Consider the following 23,705-nt stretch of genomic DNA (forward strand, 5'->3'; position numbering starts at 1 on the left):
CGTTGCAGAACCCTGCGATTATCTATCAGTGTACTAACAAATTTAATTAAAAATTATAAAAATGTAGAGAACTGTGTTTTTGACTCTTTATTAGGAATCCTCGAAACTTTGAATTTTTTTACATCTTTGTTTAGACTTCTTTTCCAATCCTTTTAAAGACTATTTTTAAACTTTTAAAAAAAAATCTTATAGCTTTTTTATAATCTTCTATTACTTTTTACAAAAAAATAATAATAATAATAAAAACATATTTTATATTTTTTAATACAACATTCTAAATTTAGTTTACATTTTTCTAAACGTTTTAAAACATTCATACAACTTCCAAATAACTTTTTAAAAACAATTTTTTTAAATATTACAAATTCAAAACGTCTATGAATACTTTGGCTTAAAAAGTTGTTAAACTTGTTTTATAACTTTTTTCAAACACTTCCTTACACTTTACACTATTTTCATACAAGTTTTTTATATGAAGATGTTTTTAAATATTAGAAGTTTAAAACAATTAGAAATACTTTCATTTAAAAAAAAAAACTTAAAACAATTAGGTGTTACAATTAAATATAAAACATTTATAAATATTTCTTTTTTAAAAAATATTTAGAATCACTTTCGTTGTTTTCAATTGTGGCCCCAAAACTTTCAATATCTTCAGTGTTGGCCCACTTTTTTGTCAAACAAAAAAAAATATGGTTTTTAAAACACCTTTGGTCCCATCACCATTCATTGTTTCCAATTTTAACCCCAATCCTTTCGATACTCTTAATTTTTCGCCCCACCTTTTTTTAACCACATTTTTGAATATTCTTAGTTTTGGCCCGATTGTTATAGTAAACTTTTCTTCATACCATATATCTTTCAATATTTCACACAAGAGATTTGACTCACATCATCTTTTCCATATCGATGTGAGATGGGATGACATTCCTTCATACAACATGTTTTTCAGGATTTCAACAAGCAGGGATACGTTTCTCATTTTTATTAGTATTTTTTTAACAAAATTGGTGCCATTAGGTTTAAATCTGGAATCTAACATAATATATCATCCATAGTTAGCATTACAAATAAAAGTTATGCATAAAAATAAACATAATAGTATGTTTTATTTGGTATTTGTTTTGGTGGTGATCATGTTGATAGTAAAAACAAGTTTTTCATTCTTATTAGTATTTTTTCAATAAAACCAGTGCTACTAGCTTTAAACCCAAAACTTAACATAATATATCATTTGTTGTTAGCATTGCAAAATGAAAGTTATATGTAAAAAATAACATATTAGTATGGGCCCCTCGAGACCATACAAGGTCCGCCCCTAGTTGTTGCTATATATAATTAAATTTAATTCTATTATAAACTATGACATGCCTATTATACATCCATAATGGCAATAATATGTGCCTTTAAGTGGTTTTCTTATGTAAAAACTTACACAATTTATCAATGTTTCGTACAATGACCACAATAGTGGAAAAATATTCACAGGCTCGTTATGTGTGTCATCTCATGTAGTTGTTTCACTCTTTATATTTATTTCTTTTGTTTCTTTAAAAAGCTAACGAATTTTTAATTACTTCCCAAATTTCTTACAATCAAGTTTCTTGTTTTTTGCTTTATAACATGAACATTTGAGATGGTATGTATATGTTACAAGCATAATGAATCCAATCAAAGCCATTTAGGTTGTGTTTAGAATGTTGGGAGCGGTCCCATAGGAACTCATGGAGTGGGACAAAAAGTGTACTTGTACGTCTTCGCAACCAAATTTTTTATTTTTAAATTAGGTAAAACATTGTTTTCATAAAACCAAGTCAAGGAAAAACATGAGTATCAAATACAAGCATCCCAAAATCAAAGTTTCATAACAATCCAGAATCACAAAAAAAAAAAAAAATAAAAATAAAAATAAAAATAAAAATAAATTAAATTAAATTAAATAAAAAAAATTATCGATGAGAGTGTACAGTCAAGTCTTAGCCTTCTCACGATCACCTAAAGTATCTTAAACACATTTAAATCCACAAATGTAAGCGCAAAGCTTAGCAAATTTCCCAAAATATCACATACAACACAACATAATAAACAACTATGAGTTATGAACAACCCTAAGACTATTAGCAATTACACGGATGGTCCCTGTGGTTTAGGGTAATCTGCAAGCTTGATCCCTAACAATTTTTTTTAACTTGGACCGTCACTAATTTATATTTTTGTTGCACGTTTGGTCCCTGTCCGATATAATAAGACTATTTTACCCTTAATAATTTATTATTTATTACTTTACCTTTTTATATTAATAAAATATTTAAAAAATAAAATAAAATAAATCCCAAAAACCCTAAGCAATGTCTCCAATCCCTCATCGGCTCCCTCTTCACCCCTCGTCTTCCATCATCACAATATACCAGTTGCATCACTAATCAGCTGCATCTCCGGTGACTTCAACAACATCACACATGGCTGGTGAGAAAACACTTCATCTCCTTCCCCTCTTCACTCATGGGAGTAACCTGTCTCTCTACTATGCCACTCTTTATTTCATTTGAAAGCAAACGGCGCCTTAAACTCCAATTTCCTCACTCTCGTTTTCGTCTACCATCATCTATTTCCAGCACCACCAGAGAAGGTGGAGGTGATGCAGGCACTTGAATCTGACGAGACAATACAAACTTGAGCATTGGCCTATTTCTTTGTCTCGGATTGGAAAGCATGTTACCGAACCAGAAGTGACAAATACAATAGATTTCATGTTTGATTTCAATTTCGGTGCCCAAATCGACACTACAACACCGATTAGGTTTGATTTCAGGTTCAATTTTCAATTTAAGGTTTGTTCTAGGTTTGAATTAATTTCCGCATTCAATTTTTAGTTTTATTTCATGTTTGATTTCAGTTTCAAGTTTGAATTTAGATTTGATTTTGATTTTTGTGTTTGATTTCAGTTTCAGATTCGATTTTAGTTTCAAATTTAGGTTTGCATATTGGATTAATTTAAGGTTCAGGTTCCATTTGATTTTGTGTTTGATTTCAATATTCGACTGTAGTCGGCGAAGACAGTCGGGGGGGGGGGGGGGTGGAAGTTCAGCCAGAGAAGACATCGTTAATGTGTGAGATTTACGAGCGAGAGGAGTGAGATTTTCCAACGATTGAACACAAGGAGGGAAGGGAGGGGAGGAGGTTTCGGTTGACAAATATATTTTTTTAATTAATAGTTTTTCCATATTTAATTAATATTTTTTTAATTAATTGATAATTTAAAAAACGTAAAGGAAATCATGAAGGGTAAATTAGTCTTTTTAGAATGGTCAGGGACCAAACACGTAATGAAAATATAAATTAGGGAAGGTCCGAGTTAAAAAAATTTCTCAGTGACCAATCTAGCAGATTACCCTAAACCACAGGGACCATCCGTGTAATTTACCCTAGTTATAAGGACTATCACCAATCTAGTGGGCTCATAACAGCCCTATGGGTTATCAGTAACCCTATAGACTATCAACAGTCCTAGAGTTATCAGTAACTCAATAAACACATATAAAAAAAATAACAAATAAGACTCAATTAGTCTAGTATTTCCCTACTATGACATAGGTGATATAGCGAGAAGACTCACCTCGTGAATAACAAACTAACACAACAACTGACAGTGAATACAGGTACTAAGAATCACATATTCATCAGTATAAAAGCTCCCTCTTAGTCTACATTCTAAAACCCTCAAGTTTGCCAAAAGTCAACATTGTAAAAAAAGTCAACGGTGAACGTCAACCCCAACTGACCTTCCACGTCGTAGCAAGCCATAGGCCATGTCATGGCAGCTACACGTACGATAATATTGTTAAGTCTGATAATATGTTGTGTCAAATTCCGAAATGGGTATGTTCATGTTCGAAATCACTGTTAGTATTTGTCTATTTACAGCGTGCATGTAATCTTTTAGGGCTACACTTTTGAGAGGCAAGTACAGAGTAGTTCCTCCTTAAGAACTATTTTATTTTCGTGAATAATAATCATTCGACACTCTATTGATCATCATTGTGTCTCATCTTTAACTCATATTGCAAATATAGAATCTATCAACCTTGATTGTTTTCACAATTGGAATCAGAGCAGAAGATATTGTAATCGATTCACTATTCTTCTTTTGAATAAAGGGTTTTGCATTAGGTTTTAGGATTTTCTCATATCTGTTCTTGTTGTCATAATCTTCTCAATTGATTGTAGATTCCAAATCTAGATCACTAGTTTACCCTTGAACTCGATTCAAGTTTACACATCTGATTATATATCTTGTTTGCTTAAAATCATGTTAATATGCCAAATGACGATCCACACTTGCTTTCATTCAATCTATTAAGCAATATTTGTTCAAAAACAAGGATTCTTATCCTTTTTCCAAAAGATTATGAGGTATGTGCTCTTCACCTTGAAGATTACATTCTTGGAATTGAAGAACATGGTTCTGGAGTATGGCACGCAATGACGGAGGAGACGTACATGCATATGGGTACCAGAAAAGAATTCAAAACTCTGGTTGAATATAATGCTCTCATTATTGAACAAACTAACATTCCACATGATGAGAATGTAACATCCCAATATTTGTGATTTATGGTCCCTGGGGATAAAAGGATGAAGCCATGAAAGTGTAAGGGCTAAATTGCAATTATTGGGATTAGGAGGAGTACGTTCTGCGTACATAAGGGTACACCGAGCGTACTAGGCGCGCCCTTGTAAGCTGGGCGTACACTTGTGTATGTTGGGCGTACTCATGGCAGAAGGAAACCCTAATATTTAGGGTTTGGGGACTATATAAGTAACATTATGAGCACAAGACCTTTCCTTACCCCAGCCTCGACTGTAGTCGTTTTCCCCAAACCCTAGCCATTTCCTTGAGTGTATGAGCTTATTGAGTGTTTCTTGAGTGTTTTAAGAAGAAGGTGTTGCATAAAGGAGTTGGATAAGAAGATCAAGCTTGTAGATCTGAAGTTAGTTTGTGCCCTAGAAGCTCTAGAAGGTAAAAAGCTTCAAACTTTATGCTTGTATGATATAGGTCTAGCCATTCTAGCTTAATGAAACAATTCTTGTCACAAAAGTCCCTAAGTTGGTGCATGTTATGATTTGGACGAAATGAGTTGTCCTTCTAGACTCTTGAAGGGGTTTTGAGTTATAAAAATGAGGTCCCAATGGCTTAAGATGTCCCATTCTTAGAGTAGGAAGGTCTTAATGGATTAATACCAAGTATTAAGAGCTTTTTGGACATCCAAAGTGATAAAGTATGAGACTTTATAGTCGTATGTCACATTTGGTCGATGGATCTGGAGTTTGGACTTAAGTGCTTAAATCATTAAGCACTTATTAGGATTTTGGTGAAACCCCTCGTATGCCCAGCGTAAATCCAGTACACTCAGCATATTGGATCAACCACCCCAATGGTGGTCAACATTTGGACGATTACACCCCGCGTACAAGAGGAGTACGCCCCGCGTATGTCCTCTATTCGGCCTTTGACACTTGGGCTTCAGATTTTGGGCTGTTTATGGACTAGTTGGATTTGGGTCTTTGGTTGACTTTATGAATATAATCTTTTGGGCCAAGTTTTGATGATGGAACTTGGAGTGAGGCCCAATTACGGAGATGGGCCAATAATGGGTTTTGCTTAAGGGCTTTCAAGGTTATAGAATTGTCTTTGGGCCTTGGGCTAACAAAGAGAATGGACATGATGGATTGTGTGGACCCGCTAGTTAAGATTGTTATGTTGTGTAATGACTTGGTATTTATTATTTGGATAGTTCAAGATTTTGGTGAGGCAGCGATTCAAGAGTTTGATTCTTCAGTTCAGATCGGCATTGCGAGGTGAGTTATCCTCACTATATTCAAGGGTCTAAGGCACCAATTGATACTGCTATGATATGTTATTCAGAATTGATACTGCTATGATATGTTAGATCGGTATCCAGGTAGATAGGATGGTTATATGTTGGTATGCTATGATTATATTGGTATCCTAGTAGATAGGATGGTTATATGTTGGTATGCTCTGTTAGATCGGTATCCTGGTAGATAGGATGTGGCTATGCTTAGAGGCATGTATTTGGTATGATTGTCTGTATGTTGGTAGGACATTACCTGTTATATGTGCACATGATTGATTGGTAGTTGAGGGTATTCCATCCCAAGGATGATAGGACTCTAGTATGTTGTCTCTATAGTATGTTATATGATTATCTGATATAGGTGCACATGTTTGATTGGTTATGAGCATTCGAACCCAATGGTTGTGGGCCGTGAGTATTCCATCCCGAGGATGATTGGACTCATAGTATGTGGACATTCCAAACCGATGGTTATGGGTCTAGGGTAGTCCATCCTGATGGATGATTGGACACATAGTATCTGTTATATATGTATTGTGTGTGGGCATTCCAACCCGATGGTTGTGGGCCGAGATTATTCCATCCCGAGGATGATTGGGCTCGTAGCAGGTGGGTATTCCAACCCGATGGTTGTGGGCCTTGGGTATTCCAACCCGATGGTTGATTGGACCCATAGTATGTTGGCATTCCAACCCGATGGTTGAGGGGCCTGGGGTATTCCATCCCGACGGATGATTGGAACCATACTATGGTGTTTGTTATTGTATGTGTATTGTTGTGTGTATGATTATTTTAGGGGTGACTCACTAAGCTTTCGGGTTTACAGTTTCAGTTTACTGTTTCAGGTTCAGCGGATGACTGCGGGAAGGCAAAGGCGTGATCGTACACTTCCTCGATTTATGATTATGATTTCTAAGAACTCTGATGCTTAAACTATTTTGAAAACAAATTGTAATAACTGAATGGTTTTATATGATTTAAAAATTTTTAAATTGGCTCGAATTTTATGGATGTTACAGAGAAGGATAAGCTGATGTGCAATACAAAAGCAATGAGAATCATTCGATTTGCTCTTCCTCGTGACACTTTTCATATTCTTAGTGCATACGATACTACAAAAGGTATTTGGGATGGGTTGAAGGAATTGTATTCTGGAGATGCTGATTTGGAACATCCTTTACAAATGTCTTTATTCTTAGAGTTTGGATCATTTGTACAAAAACCAAAAGAGAAGTTAGATCAGACATTCAATCGCTTTAATCACTTGCTAAGTAGAATGCTTAAGTACAATCTTGAGCGAAGAGTCATTGAACAGAAGGACACGTTCATGAATCGTGTTAGATACGAATGGAAGTCCATTGTTTCAAATGTTAAAGCGCATGAACAATTCAAAAACTATTCGTTGGCAAAACTCGTGAGCATTCTGAAATCCCACGAAGATGAAGTTACAAAAGAAGCGAAGTTACTTTGTGGAGTTGGTTCGTTGGATTTGATGTCAAGATTTGATAACCAAAAGATGTCAGTTGTCGATGATTTCGAATAGGATATTTCGGATGATAAACTCTCAAAAGAAGAAAAAGTTTTGATGGTGTCAAACCCAAAGAAATTCTTCAAGAAGAATTTCTCTCGTTTCAGAAACAAGCACAAGAAGGGTAATTCCAGTTCCAAAAAGGCAAGAGAGGAGAGCTTCAAGAACTCTCAAAACAAAGATGAGAAGAAAGAAAAGAAGTTTTTGGGTGATTCTGGTTATGACTGTAACTATTGTCACGACAAAAATGATTTTGTAGAAGAGCGTATGTTGCGAAGGCGGAATGAGAAGAAAGAGAATGTTAGAGATGAAGCTTACTATGCTCAGAAGATAGAAGATCTTTGGAAGAAAAATTCATCAGCTGCGAAACCAGTTCTAATAGTGCAAAAAGACAATGATGATGGACGACTTGAAGTGTGGTCCACAGACTCAGAGGATGATGAGGTAAGAGAACCCACCCATGGAAAGTGTTTTGTGGTGAAGTCCGAGAAGCAAAAAAAAAAAATGAAGGCAAGTGTTTGATGGTTCACAGTGGCAATTCAGAACCAATGGGATATGCAACTGATTGGGGAAAAGAATCTGAAAGCTGTTGTGCTATGAAGACGATTACGGAGCAGGTGAACGAGTGCGAGAAGGTGATCGATAAGGTACATTCCATTCTTAAATATGTTAATATTCCTTCATCACGATATGATTCTGAATTAGATTATCTACGTTATACGATTTCTGACTTTAGTGATAGCTTAAAAAGGACTCGTATAAGTAATTCTAATTTGAATGATAAACTTAATAGGGTAAATTTTAAGAATGAAGAAAGAAGAATAAAAATAGAAGTGTTGGATGTTGAGCTTACTAGATCACGAGATGACATTATTTTCATTAAGAGAGACAATAGAGCACTTTTGAAACAGAGAAACATTTTTTGTTTGATTGCTAAACGTTTATATTCCAATTTTACTCATCTTCACTTGGATTTTGAAATTGGTAAAGTTTTACATAAAAAGATTTTGCCTTTTCTTGAATTGAAAGAAGATGAAATTGATGTTGATTGCTATAAATGCGAATTGTTTCTTAAGATGATGTTTCTGATTCTTACAGAGTTGGACTTGAGAAAATTAAAGAATACATTAAGTCCAAAGAACATAAAAACATGTTGAAAGAAATTTTAACTGAAAAAGATAAACAAGAAATAAAATTAAGTGCTATGTAGAAATATGAATTATTATGCAAGAAATTAAATTCAGATAATACTCTTGATTCTGAGAATATGTCTAAATTTGATGAAAGTGAAATGAGTTACATATATGTAGGGGACGAAATTGATTATTTTGATTTTGTGAAAATTTTTGATGAACCAAAGAAAAACATAATTTCTGAAAACTCAATCGAGCTTGTTAGAGTTGTTTAAAATAAAGGTTCAAAAGTTTTAAAATAAGAAGCAACCATTTTTCTTAATGTTCAAACTATTCAGAATCAAATTTTTGTAAAGAAAGGATTGAACAAAAATGACACATCTGAATTAACGTCTATGGTTGTTGATGATAATGCGAAAGGGTGTGATGAAGTCTTCTAGTCAAAGCTGATAGACAATGCGGATGAAACAAAAGGTCTCTCAGAAATGACCTCTAGGAAAATAAAAAGGAAATATGTTTTAGAACCATTTATTGTGTAGACTTTTGTTATGATAAGGCAGGAACAAGTGGTAATAAAGATGTTTCAAGTGAAACCTCATCAGAAAAGAATGAAACACCAGCCAGAAAAGAGAAACCTAAAGCAAATATTCATAAATCTGTTGAAGAACTAATTGCAAAGAAAAGATAGGTGAATGCTAGATATAAAAAGAATTTGAGTGAAAGAAAACATTTTTTGAAGAAAATGAATTCCAATCAAAGTAATGTCAGTACAACAAGATTTTCTAATCAAAATAAAGATTCATCTCAAATTCCAAAACAAAAGTTGTCACACCCCCAAACCAGGATGGCAGAAACGTCCGGTGGCGGATCCCTTCATGTATAGTATCATAAGAAATGTGTAATAGTAAAGAAAGCAAACACAACCACCATACATATAACTTAAAAGTTTACTTGGTTGCTTGTATTACATGTTTCCCAATAAATTACACTATGACTACAAAATGAGTATTGAACCAACGCCTTAGCGTCCCGTCCTCAAAAGCCGAAAGTTACCTGTTTACTGATTTCCCGAGGAATACAAGTAGTTTTGAAAGAGTGTCAACCATTAAGTTGTTAAGTTAATAAGATTTTTGTTTGAGAAAAATGTCGTTTTCCTTGTAAAAATAATAGAGTGTGATTCCAGAAAATCCAATATTTTCTAGTAAAATGTATTATAATCTTAGATACCCTAACACCGGAAAATGTATGAATATTCCTGTACTTGAGCGTCTAATGTTACATTTTTAATTTGCTTAAAACCATTTGTATCCATGTTTCCCTGAATTACCAGTTGTTCTATACCAGTAAGTAGTATAATGTATTTCTTGTAGTGTAACCAAGTGTACTTCTAGAAATCCCATAGCTTCCTTCTATAATCCCTTAGTGTATACAAGTTATATAAAATCAAGGTTCAATAGACCGTCAAATGTAATGGGTCTGCCCTAAGCCTACAACCAAACAAGGAACATGACCTAAAGCGGACCCACCAATTCTATGTCTATCGTGTCTAAATTTTATATATAACTCCAATGCATACACTAAGCAATTATAGACAAAATCTAACAATCCAAGATGAAATATTTTTCTAAGTTGACTTAAACCGATGTGTATGAATATTGTAATTGAAAATAGTGTACTATCATTTTATATAAATAAAACCCCTTTTTTGTGATTGTTACCCCTAAACAAAACTCTTATGAACTCACCAACGGAATTTGTGACGGAAGAACTACTATGGAATTTACAACGTAATCCAACTATGGAATTTGCTACAAAATACCATCTACAATGGATTTCATTCTGTTTTCATGTTTGCGAAGGAATTATTGTTTACGTTGCAAGCCTTGGGTTTTTAGGGACGAAAATGGGTCGTTGCAAATTCCATAGCTATTCGTCTTTTGCAACGGAATTTCAGATTTTTTCAACGGATTCCTTCCCTAGCAAATTGTATTTTTCTTGTAGTGCATGCTATGACCCAGTCGTCCTGTAACGACGTTCTTCAGGCATCGGAATGTTATGATATTTGTCACCCCAGACCCGCCGATCTAACCGTAGCTAACAGTTTAGATGTGGGATTTTCTGTCCCGTATAGATCTATACAAAAGTATCACGCTCTTCCTACAAGAGATTTTGGTTAGAATTATAGGACTTTATGCATTACTTTAAAAGTACCGTGAAACTGAATGTCTCACAAATTTATTCATTAAGAGATTTACGTCAAATGAAATGAAAACCCTTTTTGTTGTAAATGTAAGTATTACTGTTTCATAGTGTATATATAGTATGAAAATTATCATAATTTATATAATCATTTCTAAATCCTGAAAGAGTAAAATAGTGTAAATGTTTCCCAAACCATACCTATTATAGTTTATAAATGTATGTTTCGTTGAAATGCAAAACCGTTGTGTTTTAACATACTTTTCATGTAAATGTTTGTATATTTGGTAGTAACGTTGTTTCGCATATTTAGTATTTTCACGTAAAATGGATATAAAAAGGTAAGATAGAATAAATAAGGGTTTTGTATATTAACAAAAGTTTCCTTGTTTTTTGCTTGTATTCCCCCCCCCCCCCCCCCCTAAAATATAGAAAAATCTTTGAAAAGTGTAGGGGTATGAACTCACCTTATGTGCGTTTGTGACTAGATAACGAGATAAAAACGACGACCTTCGAGCTCGAATACGTAAAGGGTGTCATATCCTAATCGTTTGAGCACGTAATATTGTGTTAATTTTAAGGAACTAATCATGAAATTTATTAGTAATAACACTAGATTTAGATGATCTTACCTTTAATTCTAATAACAAATTTTGAAGACAAAACAAGAGTCTCCTGGAACTATCTAATCTTGAGTTGAAAGGAAATGGTTTTTGAACTTGAGAGCAAATGTGAAGTAAAAGTGTTTACGAGAGATGAATTAAAGGAATGACTCCAAAATCGTGTATAAATATGAAGGAATAGTGAAGTGAATTGACAGTGAGTTGATGTTTGCATTGGAATGTGCATTTATCACATTAGGAAGATGAATATCCAATCAAATGGCACCAATTGGCCACCTTTATGGTGATTTCGGCCATGCCATGACCGAAATCACCTTGATTTTGCTTTTGGTGTGATCCCAAGGATTGAGTTTTCGGCCTAGGCATGATCCAAGAAGGGTTTTCGGTCCTAAGTGGTCCAAAGCTTAGAGATTTCGGTCCACACACATGATCTTGGTTCCCACAAAACCGCAAACCATTTGTTTCTAGATTCCAAATACCAAATCTCATATGTAGTGTATTTATTTATGGTTTTCGCTTAACCTTTTGACTTATGTTGACTTATTTAAACTTAAATCAACATGGGTTTCAATATATATATATATATATAAGCATGCCCTTGTGGCTATAGGTGATACAATGCAACAAAGTTACAATGTGGTTTTACTTATGCAGAATACATCTTTTGACTTGGCTTGACTCCAAGTTTTCTAGTTGTCACATCATCCCCCAGTTAGAGGGAATTTTGTCCCGAAATTAGAGTTTTGAATGGGACATCAAGAATTGGTGAAAGAATGTGGGTGGTTTAGTTTCATTTGATCTTCCCATTCCCATGTGTATTCAGGTCCTCGCTTGGCATTCCAGCGAACCTTCACTATTGGTATGCGGCTTTGTTTCGTTCGTTTGACCTCTCTGTCCATGATTTCTATAGGTTTTTCTACAAAGTGCAGAATCTCGTTTACCTCAATTTCATCGAGTGGGATTATAAGAATCTCGTTGGATGGACACTTTTTGAGATTGGATACGTGGAAGCTGGGGTGTACGTTACTAAGTTCCTGTGGCAGTTGAAATTTATATGCCACTGGACCGATTCTCACAAGAATCTTGAATGGTCTGATGTACCTTGGATTTAGTTTCCCATGTTTTCCAAAACGTACCATTCCTTTCCGTTGTAAGAACATTAATAGAACATGGTCACCCACCTGGGATTCCAAGGGTTTGCTTCACTTATCTACGTAGCTCTTTTGTCGATCTTGAGATCCTTTCAGTCTTTCTAGAATTTGGAAGATCTTCTCTGTTGTCTCCCTTATGATCTCAGGGCCGGTGAGAGTCTTGTCCGGAACATGCCCCTTTGCTAGTTGTGTGTCTCTTACCTCAGTCCAGCACAGAGGTAATCTGCACTTGTAGCCATAGAGGACTTTAAATGGCACAACTTTGATGCTAGTGTGGTAACTATTATTTTATGAGAACTCGAAGAGTCGTAAATGGGCATCCCAAACTTTACCAAAGTCTATCACGCAATCTCTCAACATATCTTCCAAAGTTTGGATAGTTCTTTCGCTCTGCCCGTCGGTATGTGGATGGTAGGCGTTACTCATATCCAGCCTAGTACCCAAGGATTTCTGTAGCGATTTCCAAAACCGCAAGGTAAATCGACTATTTTTGTCGGATATAATGGATATTGGCACACCATGTAGTCATATGATTTTCTTAATGTATGTCCTGGTCAGTTTTTCCATCTTGTCAGTCTCTTTTATCAGTGAGAAGTGTACGGATTTGGTTAACCTATCAACAATTACCCAAATGGTATCGAGACCACTCGTTGTCTTGGGAAACTTGGGTATGAAATCCATGGTTATCCTTTCCCACTTCCACTCGGGTATCTCTGGTTGTTGTAGTAATCCCGAGGGCTTCTGGTATTCTACCTTCACCTTGGCCCAAGTCAGGCACTTGCCTATATAGGTAGCAACTACGACTTTCATGTTCGGCCACCAATAAAGCTTTTTGAGGTTCAGGTACATCTTGTCTGAACCAAGATAAATGGAGTATCGATTCTTGTCAGCCTCATTCATAACAACATCTCTGAAATCACCAAACTTTGGTGCCCAGATCCGATTCATGAGATATCGAACTCCATCTCCATTGACTTCTATGTTCTTATCCATTCCTCTTAAGGCTTCACCTGTCACAACTAGAAATTTTTGTGCCTTGTAACTACAACACTTAAGTCAAATTATGAATCAAAGACATAAGAGCATGTATGATGCATACTCTATGACAACAAAATTTCAATCAAACACACCATGCAAGCATTTCAAGTAGTCAATAAGCAATTGGAAACCCTAGAAGTTCTTGTTTAAGTCCATTTTGGACCAGGACTTCCTTATTGGGCCCAATGGACCAATAAGCTTCCAATTTGACCACCTTGGGCTTAGAAATCTTAAATGGGCTCTAATTGGACCCACTTCCATTTATTTCAATATTTTGGGCCATATTGGGCCTAGAATGAAATAAATTAATTATATGAACCATTTTGGGCCATAATTAACCTAATTTAGCCCTAATAGGTCATAAGACTCACATTTATGATTATTTGGACCAAACATCACTTAACATAACCATGAAAAAGGCTTAAGCATACAAGGCCCAAATTCTTTTCTCTTCCTCTCTAATTCTCGGCCCAAGCCCAAAAGGAAAAGAAGAAGTTGACTTTTGCATGGCACCTCATCTTTGCATGGAAGATATCTAGGTTATTACACTTCAAACATCCATGCCATCTCATGTTTTCATGCAACTCACTTCAAAAATCACTCTTCTCTCCTCTCTCTCTTGCACTCGGCCGATTCCAAGCACATAGACACACACACAGCATTTCTCTCACAAATATCTCAAGGAAATTCCCTCCACTCTTCATCAAGTTCTCGAAATTTAGAAGGTTGTTCAAGAAGATATTTCCACAAATTCTTCATCTAAGGTAAGATCATGCTTGGATCTATGATCTAGGTTCTTTGTTTTATCAAAAATCTCTTTCTAATCCATGCAAAATCATGATCACTCTCTTAGAAACCCTCTAAGTTCGAAATCATCAAAGGAAGGCTTGTTAGGGCTAAAAACAATATCAAGCTCCTTCGAATCTTCTTCAAAACCGAGACTACAACTCAAGGTGTGTTTCATACCCCCTTCTTTTTGGTTTTTATGAGTTTTTATGGGGGAGAATACAAGTAAATGTGTAGATCTATGTGTAAATGTATGCTATGTGTGATTTGATACATGTATGTGTGTGATATCTTGTGTTTGTGATGAATATGTTATCCAAAAAGTGTGTAAAAACCGAAATCTAAAACATGAGGAAGGAAATAAACATAACTTAAACTATTTTACACTAATCATGTCAAGAAAAATAGTTTATATGGTTAGGATGTACATACTTGAACATAAAACTCATTTTAGGGCTTAAATTGTCAAAAATACAAAATTTGGGGTTCAAACCGACAAATTATAAATTCTGGAGGGGCAAAAGGGTCCAAATAGTTTTTAAAATAATTTTTCTGAACATCAACATTTTTGAGGGGCTTAAAATGTAAATTTTGAATTTAATGGGCTAAATTTGGGCTTTTCGGCCCAATAAGCTCCAAAGTGCGAAATTTCTAAATTTGAGGGGCTGGAAATGCAAATTTCTATAAAACAGGGGATTTGAAGTGAAACAAAACTATTCCAATGGTTAAAAATGCTTTTCAAATTCAAAAAGGATCGAAAATGTAAAAAAATTCTATTTTGGGCCAAAACTGTCAAAGTTGCGAAATTGAGGGTTTTAACCGAGAAAACATTATTCTGGAAGGACTAAAGCTGTTTACAAAATAAATTTGGGCTACAAATGTCTTTTCTATAAGTTTATGACACAAAAATGTCAAAATAATGTTTTAAGGTCTAAAACGAAATTCTTTTATATAAAGGACTAAAAGTGCTATTTTTATAAAAGAAAGGTTGTGAAAAAGTAAAAATCTTACTTTTAAATGAATCAATTCATTAAGACAAAATACAAGATTCACGACTACCGACGAAGCTTAAGAACAAATACACTCTCAACACCCAATATCGTTACAAAACGAATTGATTCGGTCTCGAATCAATAACCAAACAAAAATCAGTAATTCATAGGATTTCAATAAACACGCGATAACTACGATGGGTCAACATTCAATCTTTGGGCTTGAAAGTTTCGAATCGTGCTTGTTGGGCCTTGCTAGCCCAATAACATGAACTTTGGGCCCGAAGGGAACGCGCTTACATGTTAATGGGCCTTCTATGACCTAGTTTCATGTAAAAGGACTTTCAGTAGCTCTATTATGCTATTGGGCCCTAATGGTCCATTATTACTGCTAGCAAATTCGAGAAGTCAAATGCGAGTCAGGCCAAGTGCCTTTCGCATTCCCGATAGCCTTGAATAACTTGTGGAAATAAAGGAGGCTTCTTACCCTCCTTTCACCTCGGTTGTTGGGCTTACGAGAACTCGAGTAATCATATTTGTGACGTTAAACAAGAGAAGTCAAGGTGGTTGGATTACGTGAGTAGTATGGACGACGCCTCAAGGATCGTTCGTAATTTGTAGTTATAAACTAGTCATTTTCAATAATGCGTGATTGTAACAACTCAGAAACTTTAAGTAATCCAATGTCACCTAGGTAATCAAAAACATTCGCCGTATCGGTATAACAGTAAACAAGTCATGTAATTTGCGTATTGGGAAAACATCGGGTTTTCCCGGAAAGTTCAACATTCTCACCTGCGTGATGTATACAAAGTTCAACAATTATACATGTTTTCAAAATCGACAAGCATATTTACGGATCTTCACACTTTTTATAAACAAATACTCTTTTCAGAAAATATCGGATTTTCTGGGTGTTTCAACTTCACGAAAAATCATTTTTCCATAACATTACTTATGAACGCACCAACATTTCATATGTTGACGTTTTCAAAATAACTTGTATTCTCAGGTAACAGGTAAACAGAAGAATATGTATCAAGTTATGTCATGGTGTTTTGTTTAGATTAATTATCAAACGGTTTATGTTATGGAATTGTAATGTTTAAAACAATGTACTGAATGTAAACAATATCAGTTGTAATATTTCAATGCATGGTGATGAATGATGTTATGATTCATGTATAATCATTGTGATGGTATTCAATTAAGTCACAAGAGCCCTCGGACGTTTCCGCCGTTCGGTTCGGGGGTGTGACATCACCTGTCATATTCTTGGGTTTCAAGGCTTCCAGTTGAGACTCTTTGATTTGTGTGGACAGGTGTGAATGGATCGTCATGGTTAGTGACTTTACTCGGCGGCTTGAGTATTCCTTTATGCTCAGGGTGTCTTCTACTATATTGGCTTTGCTTGGATGATAAGGAATCTCACGTTCTTAATCATTTAGTAGCTCTACCCATCGTCTTTGCCTCATATTGAGCTCTTTTTGGTTGGGGATGTGCTGAAGGGTTTTATGATCGGTGAAGATAGTGCATTTTGTGTCATACAGGTAATGCCTCCAGATCTTCAGAGCAAATACTACTGCTCCCAGTTCGAGGTCGTGAGTGGTGTAGTTGACCTCGTGTGTCTTAAGTTGTCTCAAGGCATAAGCAATGACCTTTCCTCGTTGCATTAGTACACATCCAAGACTCAGGTTTGACGCGTTGCAGTAGACCATGAAATCTTTTGTTTCTTCTCCCAGTTGAAGGTTACACCTTTTTGAGTCACAATCGTGACTGGCTTAGCGATCTTGGAGAAGTTTTGTATAAATCGTCTGTAATAGCCTGTGAGGCCTAAGAATTGACGAATTTCTGTAGGTGTTCTCGATGCTGCCCAATTTTCAATTGCCTTGATTTTGGAGGGGTCCACATGTATCCCATCTTTGCTAACCACATGTCCCAGGAAGTCCACTTCTCGGATCCAGAATTCTCATTTTGAGAACTATGCATACAATTTCTCTACCCTTAATGTCTCCAAAACTAGTCATTGGTGCCGACTGTGCTCTTTTTAGCTTTGCGAATAGACAAGAATGTCTTCGATGAAAACAATCACGAACTTGTCTATGTAGGGTTGGCATACGCAATTCATCAGGTCCATGAACACTATGGGTCCATTTGTTAATCCGAAGGGCATTACTATAAACTCGTAGTGACCATAACGAGTTCTGAATGCAGTGTAGGAAACATCTTCTTCCTGGACTCGTAGTTAATGGTATCCAGATCTTAGGTCGATCTTTGAAAAGTAGCTTTCTCCTTGGAGTTGGTCGAATAGATCATCGACTCGTGGTAGGGGATATTCGTTCTTGATGTTAATTTTATTCAGTTCAAGGTAGTCGATGCACATGCAGAACGATCCATCCTTCTTTTTCACGAACAGGATCGGTGCTCCCCAAGGCGAGAAGCTTGGTCTAATGAATCCTTTCGTTAGTAGTTCTTTCATATGGTTGGATAATTCTTGAATTTCGAATGGTGCTAAACGATATGAGGATTTGGCTATGGGGGTGGCTCCAGGAATTAGGTCGATTCGAAATTCGACTTGTCGTGCAGGTGGTACTCCTGGTAGATCTTCTGGGAATACGTTGATGAAGTTACAGACTTCCGGAATGTCCTTGATGTCTTTTACTTCTTGTTTCTTATCCACCGTGTGGGCTACGAAGGCATGGTATTCCTTGCGGAGATACTTTTGAGCCTTAACGCAACAGATGGTTTGTAAGTTTGCACTGGGTTTGTCGCCATAAATGACGATAGTTTCGCCACTTAGCATATTAAGGTGAACGACCCTTTTGTAACACAAGATATCAGCATGGTGAAGGCTTAAACAATCCATACCGATGATGACATCTAAACTTCTTATAGTGATCGACATTAACTCGATTTGGAAAGACTGTTCATTTAGAGTTAGTGTGCATCCTATGTAAATATATTTAGTGTCTTCAATTTTACCCTTTTGATTTCTACTGTGAATATTTCATTGATTGAGTACTTGCTTAAATTGGTGGCTTACAAACTCCTCTCTGCTCCACTATCTAAAGTATGCATGCATATGAGTTATTAAGGAGAAACGCATCGGTAACCACCGTGGGTTCTTCCCTTGCTTCTCCATGTCCTATGCCCGGGACTCTTCGTACCCCACCGACATCGGTGTTTCCTTCCTTTGGTCACTCTCTTTTGAAATGTACAGTCTCCCCACAGCCTCAACCGGCTTGGCTTGCCCCGACATTAGTATCCAAGGTTGTCTATTGGGTTGGTGCTTTGCAAAAATGCATTGTATGCCCCTTCTTGTTGTAGTTGTTATAATGCATTTCGTGAAAAGCGCCCATGTGGTGAATGTTTTACTTGGGTAGATTCCCATCATATTGTCTCAGGGGTGTTCCAGGAGTAATGGCAGCATGGAGGGCAACTATTTGTTTTTTTGGTGGGATTTTGTGTCGACAGGCTCTTCATTTTGTTCCAGAACTTTCTTTTATTGTTGCTCCCTTTTCTTTGCTCAGGGACTCAGACCATAACGCTTTGGCAGACTCCGTAATCAATAAGTTTTTGGGCGAAGCGTTTGGCACTGTCGAATGTAATTGGGTTGGAAACTATTACGTGCCCTTGAATATGGGGAGATAGTCGCTCGATGTATCTCTCCACCTTTTCCCTTCTGGGATGATCATCATGGGACATAATGTGGCTAAATAACTGAATCTGGAAATATAGGTTGGGATGTCTGAGCCGATCATTTGGAGGTTCCATATCTCATGCTCCATTTTTTGCACTTTTCCCCTTGGGCAATACTCTTCCAACATAAAAATGTTCAAGTCCTCCCAACTCATTGAGTTAGCTACCGGAAGAGTTAATGACTTGACATAGCCGTTCCACCAAGTAAGGGCTCTGTCAGTGAAAATGCAAGCTGCAAATTTGACTTTGCTTGCTTATGGGCATGCACATATTTTGAAGACCGATCAGTTTTCTCAAACCATCGCATTAGAGTGATGACACCTCCTCTCTCATTGAAGGTTTTGAGTTTTCCTTTAGTGAAGTCTTTGTAGGAACATTCCCTTGTGCGTCCCTGACTTTCCCCCTGATTAGAGTTAGTAGCACCATTTCCTGCCCCACTTGTAACGTTGGTGCTGATCTATGACATAGCGGCTGCCACTGTGGCTGCTACAGCCGCCTGGAAAACAACAGGGTCAAATTAAGGTGGTGGTGGCGGTGGTGGAGTTGTTGTCGTGTTGTTGACCTGCCTGATAGATCTACGTGGTGACATCTCTCTGCCACAACGTTTAAAAGTGAAAATACAATAAGTCTTCGATAATGGTTATAAGTCGGTTGTTTATTAAACTACATTAGTTTCTACATGCATCATGTTTCGACTTGTAAAGTATTTTGTGAACAATTCATAATAGAAGTTTATGTAAAAATAAACTTATGAATTCTAATAGTAACACCCTTAACGAAATCACTTGGTGTATACAAGTTGTATGTAATTAAGATCGGATAGACTGTCGAACTTAATGAGTCTGCCCTAAGCCCACAACCAAACAAGGAACAAGACCTAAAGCGGACCCACCATTTCTAAGTCAATAGTATGTTAATCACATATAACTTTAACGTGTACACTAAGTAATCATAGATTACCATGAGTAAAAAATTTGTAATAACGAAGTTAGGAAATTTGTGCTAAGTCCCATTGAAATAAAATGCATGTCAATTTCATTGATATATTTTAGTATATATTGTTTCCGAAAATTTGACCTTGATACAGGTCTACATTACATCAATGTAAGGAAAATTTTGACAGCATTATGATCCCTCGAATAGTGTATTCACTTAATTGTTGGTTCGAATCTATATGTAGAACAGAGTAGTACTAACGAATACTTGTAAACCTAGTCTATATCAAAATGTGAGTAGTGTAAGCACTACTCGCGGCGGGTGTTGTTCTGGAGACCATGGAATGAAGCCATGAAAGTCCGCATCTCTTCTACTCGGTATTCGGCTCTGAACACCCTTGCCTTGAGAGCTCCATTCCTTTCCTGGTACTCCCTGGTTTTCGCTCGGGCGGTGGTGAGGTCTTCCTGAAGATTGTTGATGATTTCTTGTGACTGGTCGAAATCTTGGTCTAATCGTCGGAGTTGTGTGGCCGTGACTTCTACAGGAACACGGGCGATATATGGTTGATTGATAACTTCGGACTCTGCGTCTGAGTCTCCCTCTATCTCTTCCTCTGAGTCCTCTTCGAAATCTTCTTCCTCTAGTTCCTCCTCATGATTGTCTTTGATCCGACCACCATTTCCCTGGTTAAGGAAATAGAGGTCTCCAGGTATATGAAATCCTGCCATTGTATCTATGCGATAATAGGGATACGAGGAATATATGAAAAACTTACGTGTAAAATCTTGTAATAATGTTTGAGGGAAAATAAATCTTTTTTGAAGAAACCTAAACCGGGTTCAATAGGTCGTCAAATTTAATAGGTCATTGAATTTAATGGGTCTGCCCTAAGTCCACAACCAAACAAGGAACACGACCTAAAGCGGGCCCATCAATTCTATTTCGACCGAGTGTTAATTATATATAACCTAGCGTATACACTTTCCAATTACAGATCTACCAGTAAGGGTCCTTCATTTTTATGTGCAGGATTTTATATATTCTAGCGAGATGGCTTCCTTATGAACACTAGTTCTAATAACTACCGAGGCCTTAAAATTTTTGTTAGGATTCTTGTAGTATCATAAAATACTCTTATAGTATTTTTAAACTTTATGTTTGGTTTTAGAATTTCTTGGTATATAGGGTTGGTAAGTTTTAGATTTGTTGCCTACTACGACTATTCCTAGGCATATGCTAGTCACCTCTAGAACAAATATAGTTGATCAGGCTATATTCATCCCAGACCTGATTACATATTCTAAGGCATACTCGTAGTACTCAACGCATCCTTTTACTTTTGTATTGTCCCTACTATGACACTATACTGGCATGTATGCATGTATTTATACTTTATAAAAATATTGTTATATTTATAAGTATAACTCTTGGTTAGAGTGTTTTAGTCCCATTGTATTTATAGTTGTATATCTTATATGGTTCGATATACTTAGTTCACTATAAACAATTCTCTGATACCAATATGTCACACCACCAAACTAGAACGGTGGAAATGTCCGGGGGTGGGTGACTTCATGTATAGTATCATAACAATTGTATAATAGCAAAGAAAGCAGACACAACCATCATATATATAATTTAAAAGGTTACATTGTTTCTTGTATTACATGATTCCCAATAAATTACAATATGATGAAAAAATGAGCTTTGAATTAACGCCTTAGCGTCCAGTCCTCAAAAGCAGAAAGTTACCTGTTTACTGATTTCCTAAGAATACATGTAGTTTTGAAAGAGTGTCAACAATTAAGTTGGTGAGTTCATAAGAGTTTTGTTTGAGAAAAATGTCGTTCTACATGTAAAAATGATAGAGTGTGATTCTAGAAAATCCAATATTTTCTTGTAAAACGTATTGTAATCTTAGATACCCTAAGACCGGAAAATGTATGAATATTCCTCTACTTGAACATAGAATGCTACAGTTTTAATTTGGTTAATACCATTTGTATGCGTGTTTTCTTGAGTTACTAGTTGTACTATACCAGTAAGTAGTATAATGTATTTCTTTTAGTGTAACCAAGTGTACTTCTAGAAATCCCATAGCTTCCTTCTATAATCCCTTAGTGTATACAAGTTATATAAAATCAAGGTTCAATAGACCGTCGAATGTAATGGGTCTACCCTAAGCCCACAACCAAACAAGGAACATGACCTAAAGCAGACCCACCAATTCTAAGTCGATCGAGCCTAAATTTAATTTGTAACTCCAACGCATACACTAAGCAATTATAGACGAAATCTAACAATCCTAGATAAAATGTGTTTCTTAGTTGCCTCAAACCGATGTGTATGAATATTGTACTTGAAAATAGTGTACTGTAGTTTTAAATAAATAAAAACCCTTTTTTGTGATTGTTACCCCCTAAACCATATGTGTTGTTAATACCCCATGTGTGTTATTATAAACATGTTATGACCCAGTTGGCCTGTAACGACGTTTTTCAGGTGTCGGAATGCTATGACATTTGTCACCCCAGACCTGCAGGTCTAACTGTAGCTAACAGTTTAGGTGCATGACTGTCAGTCCCGTATAGATCTATACACAAGTATCACGCTCTCCCTACAAGAGATTCTAGTTACAATTAAAGGACCTTATACAGTACTTTAAAAGTACTGATATGTGCATATTTAGTGTGTATTAAGTATAGTTTTTATTCATATATTAGCTAAATTATCGCATATTATGGACAAAAGGTACTTAAAAGTGTTAAATTATGTTTTTCAGTCCAAAGATGAAGCTCAGAAGCAAAAGGAAGCAGGAGAAGCTGTTAGGAGCTCGAGAATGGAATGAAGAAGAAAAACACTAAAAAAAAGCTTCTACTCGTCGAGTCAGAGAGCCTACTCGATGAGTCCGGTCGAGGAATCAGAAGGATAATGACTCGGAAGTCCAGATAGTTATCGCAATACGGAGAATGTGAGAGGGACTCGACGAGTCACCACGTGACTCCACGAGTCGGATCGCTTATTTAAAGATAACTCCACAAATCGATAAGGGGGAGTTCTGGGACGATTCAGAAGTGTTTTGCTGCGATTAAGAAGCCAAAAGAACCCTAGAAGTCGACAAAGAAAGCTAGAATTCAATTCCGCAAGTAATTAAGGCACAATTTCATCATTCTACTTATTCTTTTGTTTTGTCAATATGATTAAGCAACTTGAACTTGTTTGTTTGCTGTTATTTACTTTAATTATGAACTAAAATCTTTAGACTTCTGTTTGGGAATACAAAGTTGACAATATGGTTTGATTGATTGGTAGGATTAATTCCAAGTTAGTGAATTTTTGTTATTTTAGCTTGCTAAAGAACCTTGTGTATGAATAATAATTAATTTTCTGTTAATAGGAAGATAATTGATTAGCATGAACATCTATTGATTATTGACCTCATATGATATGTGACCACTATACTATATGTCTAGGATTAATGAATATGAAACTAGAATTAATAAGGAAATTGAGTAAATTCATGTGCAAGCTTGTAAGATGACCATCAAACAAGAGGTTAATTAAGAATAATAAATTAATTAGCTATTGCAAGTCTAACTTAACCCGAATAATTAATCTAGTAAATATAATTAAATTAAGCAATTGGCCACTGTTTGAGTTAGTTTATTTGCTAAGGATTAGGGTAGTGAACATGAACCTAATCACTTGAATCGGTAACCAACGAAAGAATTAATCCATTGC

This window comes from Lactuca saligna, chromosome 1 (assembly GCF_052625555.1).
Source record: "Lactuca saligna cultivar CGN05327 chromosome 1, ASM5262555v1, whole genome shotgun sequence".
Lineage (NCBI taxonomy): Eukaryota > Viridiplantae > Streptophyta > Magnoliopsida > Asterales > Asteraceae > Lactuca > Lactuca saligna.